Source organism: Drosophila kikkawai, chromosome 3L (genome assembly GCF_030179895.1).
Source record: "Drosophila kikkawai strain 14028-0561.14 chromosome 3L, DkikHiC1v2, whole genome shotgun sequence".
Lineage (NCBI taxonomy): Eukaryota > Metazoa > Arthropoda > Insecta > Diptera > Drosophilidae > Drosophila > Drosophila kikkawai.
The window spans coordinates 11,667,967-11,677,832 of record NC_091730.1 but is presented as its reverse complement, the minus strand read 5'-3'; positions in this window follow the sequence as shown (position 1 = coordinate 11,677,832).

Sequence of the window (9,866 nt, the reverse complement as noted above, 5' to 3'; positions counted from 1 at the left end):
AACTTTTTTTTCATAGCCTCCGCTGACGTCGACAGAGGCAGAGGCGGTGGCAGAGGTGGCGACTGCAGCAGAGTGGGCACTCTCATATACACACAACAAACAACAAAAACAAGAGGCTCAGACAGCTGCACGATCAACACGAAGCGAAAATACGAACGACGAACGAAAGAAAAACAAAAGTTAAACTAAAAAAAAAAAAGAAATATTATAAAAAAAAAACAACAGCAACAATACACTAAAGTCTGCTGGCTGGCTTACAAATACATTTGTGCTATATTCATACGAGTTCGCTTACCGGAACAGTAAAAACTAACTAAAAATGAATACTTGACTTGATTTTTAGAGCTGAAATAGTAAATACAAGCTTTAAAATATTTTTAAAAATTCTTGAATAAGCTGAGCAATTTATTTAATTTATTTAAATTTAATAAACATTTAAAATAAATAAGAAATAGAAGCTAACGTAGAAGCAACCGGTTTCACTTGCCTTAAAACAATAATTACACAGGAACACAAAATTAAACTTTGTGAAATTTCCACGAACCATTTCAAGTTTTAAATGATATTTGGGTGCTCCTGAGTAAAAGTCCCATATGTATCTTTTTATATATAATATAAATTTAGATTTTTTACTCGCATTCTATAGGTTGCCTTGACTTATTTGAATTTTGACAGAAAATAGTAGTAGATAATCAAACCAAAAAAGCGGTTTTATTCGTTCAATAAATCCAATAAAATGTCCTCATGAAAACGCTTTAAACCGAAATTAAAGAATACAATGAACAATAGATTCAATGAATATTTAAAATTAGTTCCATATAAGATTTAATTCTCAGAATTGTTTTGTCATTACAGAAAAGTTTAAATTTTTGGGAGTTTCAACTTTGGCGTCGAATTCCAAAGACATGGGCAATGGTCCACGATTGGGACTATTTTTTAGTAGTGCCGTGATGTATTGAGAGTAGGTCCTACCGAAAATAATAAAGGTAAGTCCAATTATATAGGCCACGTAATTCAAAATGTCGGCAAACATCGGTTTTTTGTATTCTTAGGTATACCGCGGAACCTGTAGGTGATGGAAAATAATTTTGTATGGGACTTTTACTCAGGAGCACCCAAATATCATGGAAAACTTGAAATGGTTCGTGGAAATTTTTGGCTGTGTACCTGTGTTATCTGTGTGTGATCGGAACGAGTCAAGATTAAGGTATATATTATCCAGTTCACTAGATCTTGAGTTGGAAATATACATATAATATTTCAAATATTATTTGTAATCTAATTTTTAACATGAATAAATATTTAATGATGTTTCTGGGTTAAAATTTGGATAATTGACAAAAGCACTTATAACTATAAAACGAATAATGCCCTATTAAATGTAGGTTCTTTAAGGTTTACAATTTATTAAGATTGAAAATCCCTCTTATCGCGTAACCACCGTACTTGTGGAGGCTGAGCTCAGGTATTGAAAAAGCTTTCGGCCATTGTGGACCCACCGAAGCTGCTACACACACGTGATTGTGCGTTGACGCTTGGCATTTAGCCGAACGCGAATTAAATTGGATTTATAAATAAAATTATATTAAACGATTTAATGGCTTGTGTATACAACTATTTTTAGAGCATTTGTTGTGTGCAAATCAGCAGTTGTTTTTGCCGACACAATTCGCTAGGCATCGCCTCAATTAGATGCAGCTAATGGTGATTTGGAGGCAGGAACTGGTAAATTATGTACAAGTGTCTGCTGGCGATATGCCCCACAGCTGGTGGTAGGGTATATATGTGGGATACAAGAAAAAAAAAGCCCCCGCGACACACTAAAAATTAAAGGTACTCCACCACCGGCACACACACTTACACACTGGCACACCACCTCGTTCGCACACATAAATTAACAGCCAAAGCAAAACCCCGTATAACTCGCTCCCCGGCTTAAAAGTTGTTGTAGCGGCGACTGCAACTCGTCGGCGGCAGTTGTTGTTGCACCACCACTCAAAGTTGCTTACGAAAAGCAGAAACAAAAAACATTAAGTTTTTTGTATGCTTTTCGTATTATTTTTGTTATATTTTTTGCTGAATTTTTCCATTGTGATTGTACCTGCACTTGCCAGTGCTACACACAGTTGCAGATACTAGACTATATACTACTACTACCATTTATGCTATATAGTCAGCGTTCATCTTGATTGCAGGAACAGCTGCGCCGCCTGCTGTTTGCTTAGATTACCCACCATTTTTTGGATGAATCAATTCTTGGAATAGCTCTTAAAATATATGTACAAGAAGGCTGATCTTGATTAATAATAAAGTCATTGATTTTGGTACATTTATACATGAAACAGGCGCTTTAAAGATGATAAATAGAGCCTTAAAGACCATTTCACTAAAGAAAAAAATACTTGAATAATATAATCAAAAGCAAAACCATGCATTTAGAGCAATTAGGTACTCGATAGTAACCAGTTTTCTTACCACCTTTCATGGCAATTGAAATCATTACAAGTCTGGATCTTGATTGATAATGATTTTGCTGAAATTATACGGACATTGCTCATACGCCCTGTTGCTGTCCATCAACCAACCAGTTTTCCTCCCTCTCTTCGATTTTGTTTTGATTTTGCTTCTTTTTCCCCAGCTTGGCTTTGTATCATGCTAGATGCTCGTCTATTGTCTATTTTTTTGGTGACCCAACATGGAAGACCCCGCCTCGACCGTTACGTAATAACCTGGAGATCTGTTTTTTTTTACTCTCTTCGTTAATTGCATAATTCCTAGGGTTTATGATTAAAATGTCACAAGCCAACGGACCAACAAAATAAAAACAGAGTTGCGAGTTGGTCAAACTCAAGTGATTAGTTAATAACAAACGAACGAAAAAAAGAGTGGCTTTCTTTGTGTGTTTTCCGTTTATGCAACTCGAAAGTGGAGATGGGACAGCATCCCTCTAATTGCGAGGGCTTTTATTTAAATTTTCTTTTCTTTGTTGCTACCGCATTATTAATTACTGTCTTTTTTTGTGGGTCCCCTAATTTGCATGGCACAATGAGCAAACAAAAATTCACTTCTCATTGCATCATTCAATTGAAAATATGGTCTGGAGGTAAGTAGGCTTGGATAAGTAGGTAACTCGGCTGGGTCTCAATTATGTAGATAACTTTCTTAAAAATTTAAAATTAGCAGGCATTCTATAAAACTGTAAACAACTGGATTTACCCATCTATATAGTTTCAGGTTCTTGATGCTAATGATGACCTGCCCTAAGTTGTTTTGATAGATACAAACTTATTTAATATTCAATTGGTTGGGGCTATGAGGAGTGCCTGACCTTTTCTTGTGACCGAACAGTAAAACTTAAGTATTACAACAATATATATATAAATAATAATTTTTTTTTGGGTTTTTTAAGACTAATTTCTCCTATGAGTTTGTGCAAATTATTTTAAACAAGAAAGGAAGCTAACTTCGGCACGCCGAAGTTTGTATACCCTTGCAGATTGGTTTTCATATTTATATTATAAATAATAATGCCGAAAACAGACACTAAACAGAGTTTCATAACATTTTACCTATACTTATTATGTTTACAGTTTGACAGTTACAGTTATACATTCACAGCTTTACATTTTCTCTACATCTACGGATCGCTTCTATGGCAGCTATATGATATAGTTGTCCGATTTTCAAATTATTGTTCCCAAAATTCTGAAATAATACTAAAAGCTCATGTCTCTAAGTAGATAAAAATACGTTGAAAAACAACGAAGTTCTAATTTTTCTTTTACTTTCCCTATCGTTCCTATGGCAGCTATAAGATATAGTCGTCCGATTTTCATAAAATTTATACCAAAATTCTGAAATAATACCAGAAGCTCATGTCTTAAAGTAGATTAAAATACGTTGAAAAACAACGAAGTTATAAGTTTTTTCGATTAATTTTCCGATCGTTCCTATGGCAGCTATAAGATATAGTGGTCCGATTTTCATAAAATTTTTACCAAAATTCTGGAATAATATAAAATGGCTATATCTCAAAAATGATTCAATAATATTGAAAAACAGCCAAGTTATAATTTTTTTTCTAAAAATGTATCGAACATTTGTATGGCAGCTATATGATATAGTCGTCCGATCCGGCCCGTTCCGACATATATAGCAGTGAGAGTATATAGAAGACTATATGCAAAGTTTCATTCAGACAGCTTTAAAACTGAGGGACTAGTTTGCGTAGAAACAAACAGACGGACAGACGGACAGACGGACAGACGGACAGACGGACATGGCTAGATCGACTCGGCTGTTGATGCTGATCAAGAATATATATACTTTATAGGGTCGGAAACGTCTCCTTCACTGCGTTGCAAACTTCTGACTGAAATTATAATACCCTGCAAGGGTATAAAAATATATATATATATCACTGCTGTTTCTTAGCCTTTATAATAAATGTCAGGCATAGGTGATTTATTGCTCAGTTCGTAGAAAAATAATAAAAATTGTGACTGGAATATATAAATGATTTCTAAAATTTTTTAATAAAACAAAGAATAAAGAGAAATTAAAAAAAAAATATCAATTTTAAACAAGCTTCGATAAGGCGTGATTATACGTACTTTTCATGTTTAATACATTAAATTCAATTTTCTTTGGAAAGAGATAAGGCATAAAGAATCATTTTTAAAGCCACATCACTACGTTTAAAAATTAGAAAGAAATAATAAAAACGAAAGCTGATAACATTAAGGTGTCAACGTCAAAAGGGCAAACTTTGAATATACTTTTGAAATTATTATTATTGATAAGATCTCTTCCTAATCACTAAACAAAGATAATAGAAAACGAAAACTTTTTACAGATTAATTGAAAACAAATATACCAAGTGAGTCTGTGGGTGTATACTGTAGTCCGATATCTAATTCCCTGAAGGGTCTGGTCTGTTGGCTCTCAAGTTTTACGATTGGGGTTTTTTTCGTCGTCTATAAACATCATTACTGAAGCTCAGCTAAATGAGAAAAAAAGCGTCGAAAGATGCGCTCAGCTTGACTCGCAAATTGGCACCGGCACCCGGCTTTGGATTCGGACTCGGCTCCGTCTCCGGCTGGAACTACTGCGACTTTATTGGGTACGGGACGGGATGGGACGGGATGAACGGGTTCCGGGGTACCGGATCGGAGGTACCAAGCGGCGAGGTGGCACCGTCTTAGGCCTGGGAATTGTGTAAAGTGGATATATACAGCGAGATATACCGAGAGAAGCACATAAAACACACAAACTGAAAACGAGAAAAATGAATGAGAAAAGCAAATTCAATGCAAGTATCGGACGGGTACATGCGAGTATCTCAGAAATACAATGCGCCGCCAGTGCCTAATAACTGAACACAAGTTGATTTTTGAGGCTCTATGGCTACAAATAAAAAATCAAAACAAATCGCAAAAAGCTCATAAATAATAGCCACAAAAAACGAACACAACGGCGATGGCCACAAAAGTTTTCGGTCGTTAGCGCAGTTCGCACTGTTCGCCATTTTGGCTTGGCTAAAATTAGCTAATAACGATATAAAAAAGAAAAATAGTAAACAAACCAACCAAAATAAACCGAAAAAGTTACGAATATATGAAAGGCAAAAGATAAAGAAAAACATGTCTGGGGGCTATAGATTTTAATGGACTTTGTTGTGGGCATAAAATTATGTTACAGGAGATATTACTACTTAATCTTAAATATTTTGAGAGTAAAAACTTATTTTAAATTAAGTATAACTACAGATTTGATAATACAAAATTTAAAGCTATTTAAAAAATAGTCAGAAAATGACTAAAACCATTTTGTAGGAATTTTGTCAACTAATAAAATTCTTATAAATTTTAAAGAAGTCATAAACTTAGTTCTCTTTTCTCAACATCAATTTTAATTCTCATCTAAGAATAGACCTGTTTAATTATCCATACATTGTTAAATACCCTATATTATTTGTTGCTTTTTTTCTATGAGGTTCCCCTACAAAATTATACACATTTTATATTCCACTTGATTTGTTTAAAACTTTTCCCCACTCAATTAGTGATTCCAACTTCCTAGACCCGCAGCGAGCGAGTAATATTTGTATCGCATTTGACGTGAGTCGGTCACGGGAGAGTGAACGAAGCAGTAATTACAATTGGATTTCAAATGCTTCAACGATTGTCAAGGGGATTTTATATATTTTTCCTACGTGTACTTCCATATAGACTATACCATATAGACGGCAGTGTATTCATCTCTGTGGAGAAACTGCGTTCTTAGAATCTCAAGCAAGCATCTTTCTGCGGGCAACGAAGCGAACGTGCGACCGGCTATTAACACCTCTGAGTCGGTCGGAGTTACCTGCCTTTCGGCACTGAGCATGTGATGAAAGCATGCCCGAATAAATTAAGCCAATTTGGACAGGAACAATAGGAGGTTTTTGTATGCCTAGCAGTCCGTAAATTGACAGAGATCTTCATTTAGGTTGTTCCGCTCTTTCCTCTTTTTTTTTGTTCCTGCTAAATCTGCCAATTAGCGACGCTTCTGTTTCGAGTAAACTAACCAACTCTGTGCAGTGATTTGTATATAGATAAATTAACACGCATATGAATGGATATTGCTGTGGATTCTAATACTCTTTAGGAAAGGTTCTCTTTATTTTTCTGATAATGTTTGTAAATAAATATAAATAAAGGCTAAAATTTTTTAGATTTTTATTTTGTTCTAAACTGCTACAAATTATTTCCATTTCGTTGTGGTTCGTATTTTTATTTTTTGAAAATATTTTACATTTTACCTTTTATTTTCAGACTGTGGTCATCTTTTAGAAGACAAGTACATCAAAGCTACAGATGCTTCAATGCACCAACTCCCTTCAGATATATGTATGTATAACCCCCCGAATCTTTTACAACTAATTTAACAATTTTTATAATATTTCTAAATATTTAAGGGTATATCCAGCCCCTTCTATCCATCTCTCCTTCATTTTACATTGTATTCCATTGCAATTATCACATTTTTCGAATGCGGATTTGTAAGTTTTCTAGTTCAGACAGCGATCGCAGCGAATGTCAATGACTCGTCATTGCCATAAGCTTTTTGGATTGGAACTGCCGGTGGCTGGAACATTTACCGCTCTCATTTGTCAAAGCCAACTTTACTTTGTATTTTGTATTTGCTTTTCGAGCAGTACCACGATGCCGCCCTCGATGCCCATGGAGCGTTGCGTTTTTTAACGCTTCTCTGTGGTATTAATTGCCCGGCCAGATCATGAAAATATATGTGTTTGTATACAATAATGTAGAAAAAAAATTAACTACATTTAACTACATTTGTAGCTGTGCATATTTGGCTTAATGTGGCATTTAAAAATGTTAATTGAAAAGACTTGCGGTAATGGAGGAAGCCAGTTGGTGGGTGTCAGTTACTGAGGAAAGTGATTTATGAAAGTTTAAAGAAGCAAGAACGCGCAGTACTTGCATGAGCGGTTTTAAGACCGACCTTTTAAGCTTCATTAGTGGGATGCTTTGAATAAAACTATTAAATTTCTAATGAAGTCAAGAGTGCTATTAATTATAAATATTTTTATTGCTGTCGAATGTCGTTAAATTGTAGTGTATTTCCTAGAAAATAATTAGTTAAGAATTATTATTAAATATTCTCTTGTTTATTATTTTAATTCCGAACATAATTTATATTTCTATTCAATATTTTTTGAATCTTTTGCAAAAAAATCTTTAAAATAAGTACACGCCGTGTAGTGAGCCCCCTAAAAGTAGGCTATGTTTTGTTTGTACAAACTAAAAGCTGGGTATTTAACAATAATAATTATTTTCTATTTAGTTTCTTTATAAAAAAAACTCAAAATTAACTTAAGCATTTCTTAAGAACCTAGTAATCACGATTCCAATTAATTAATTACTCCTGCTTCTTTTTTGGAGGGTTTTGTGACTGATTCATTGTGAGTCAAATATTTCCGCATCTTTCTTCAATATGTCTCACCTTTACCTTTATCTCACCTTTGGTTGTTTACTTCTGTTCTTCTCATCTTCAGGACAAAGAGCACCCAAAGTACTATACTGCCCAAGGCTTTCGCACCCAAGTGCCAGATTCGAGAAGTCTCGTGGTCACAGAAAGCCCCAAAGTCAAAGCCCTTGCTTGAAGATCCGCCAGAGAAGACACACACACATAATGAGATTTGTACCGGGGGACATCCAAGTTGATTTTTCGACATTCTCAAACAATGGTAGCAGCTTTTTTCGCCTGCACATCCACTTAGCAGTTGAAGATCTTCAAATTGAGATAACACGTTACATTCGGGGATGGGTTTTTTGGGCAAGCTTTGAGCCGACGACAAAGCTAAGAAAATGAAGGAAAAATGGCTTCAAATGCAGCAGATTACGACGCTCGTAATGATGGCGGGGCAGCCGGAGTGAGGAAGGTTATTGTGGGGCGCCACAAATTAATTTGCACCTTTCGCCTCTGCCAGAGCGCTGCAGCAGCGACTCCATCGTCGGCGTCGACAGCTGTCGTGGCAGCGCCAGGTGAAAGTTGCACATGCAAATCCACAAAAGAAAGAAAAACATTGAGTGCTGCCGGCATTCGGTGGCAGCTGAGGGGCACCTAGAGGAAAATTTAATAATTTAATAAGTCCAAGATATACCTGGTTTGCCAGTAAATTAGTTTTAAAGGTAACATAAGATTGAAATGTAATTTATATAGGGAATTACAGGACCTCTATTATAGTGATCATTGATGGTTTATTAATTTAATTTGCTGAATATCAAGGTAATCAAGGTAAATTTTGAGGTATTTATAATTATCGAGGGTATCCATAATTAAATATAAATCAAATTATAATATCAACAAATGTATATTCTAAAATTCTAGAAGAGGTACAACATTTTATTTGTAATTTTGCCCTCAAATAAACTGTAAAAAATAAAGTCAATTAAAATGATTAAAAGTTTCAGCAGTTCTCAAGTCAACTTCAAGAGAGACACTCGTAAATTAAAAGCAAAACAAACCTCTAAAATACATTGTATACATCCATCACATGAAACACGCCCTTTTACAATTTATAAACGCGTTGAAGGGTTTTTTGTCCCTTGACTTAGTAATAAAATTTAAAATCGTATGAGCAAAAAATCCCCTAAGTTGAATTATATTTATTAGACATAATACATTTACAAAAACTACTACTGATTTATAACTAGAAATTTGCTAAAGATCAAATGTTTTACTTAGGTCAATAGGGAATCCCTTGCTTATCATCAAAAATGTTAATTTTAGCATTTATTTCAAGACAATATTTGTGTGTTATTTATTGTATTAGTAGTATTATTTAGTATATTTATATAGTATTATTTAATTTTATCTCAGTGCAGATTAGTAAAATCATAAAGTGACATTTTGCATTTAGAGACAATCTCCAGGCAATCTTTTCCGTATTAGGGATGTCTCAGAAAAAGCTATTATTTGTTGTTCGCCGGAGGGCAATGTCATAATCTTTGCATCGCGGCGGTTATTCCCCCGTTTCGCTTCACTTAAATTCAAGCTTATTACACATTTTTCTGTGCATCTCTCCGTATTTGTGTTTAGCGGGCACAACCACCGCTATTGTAATTTGTCATTTATTTGCACTTCGCATTTGAGTGATTGCCGGTAGCCGGCAGGAGGAAGCGGAAATAAGTGCAGTGTGCAGCGGTAAAGTGCATTTGGGTGTTTGATTACATTTCGCACAGTTACTGGAACCCCTAGAGCATGTAAAAGTTTGTTGTTTAGTTCAATTTATTACAAAGTTGGTAGGGTGGCAACTATAACCGTAAATGTTACGTTATTACCTTTGTTTTCTAGAA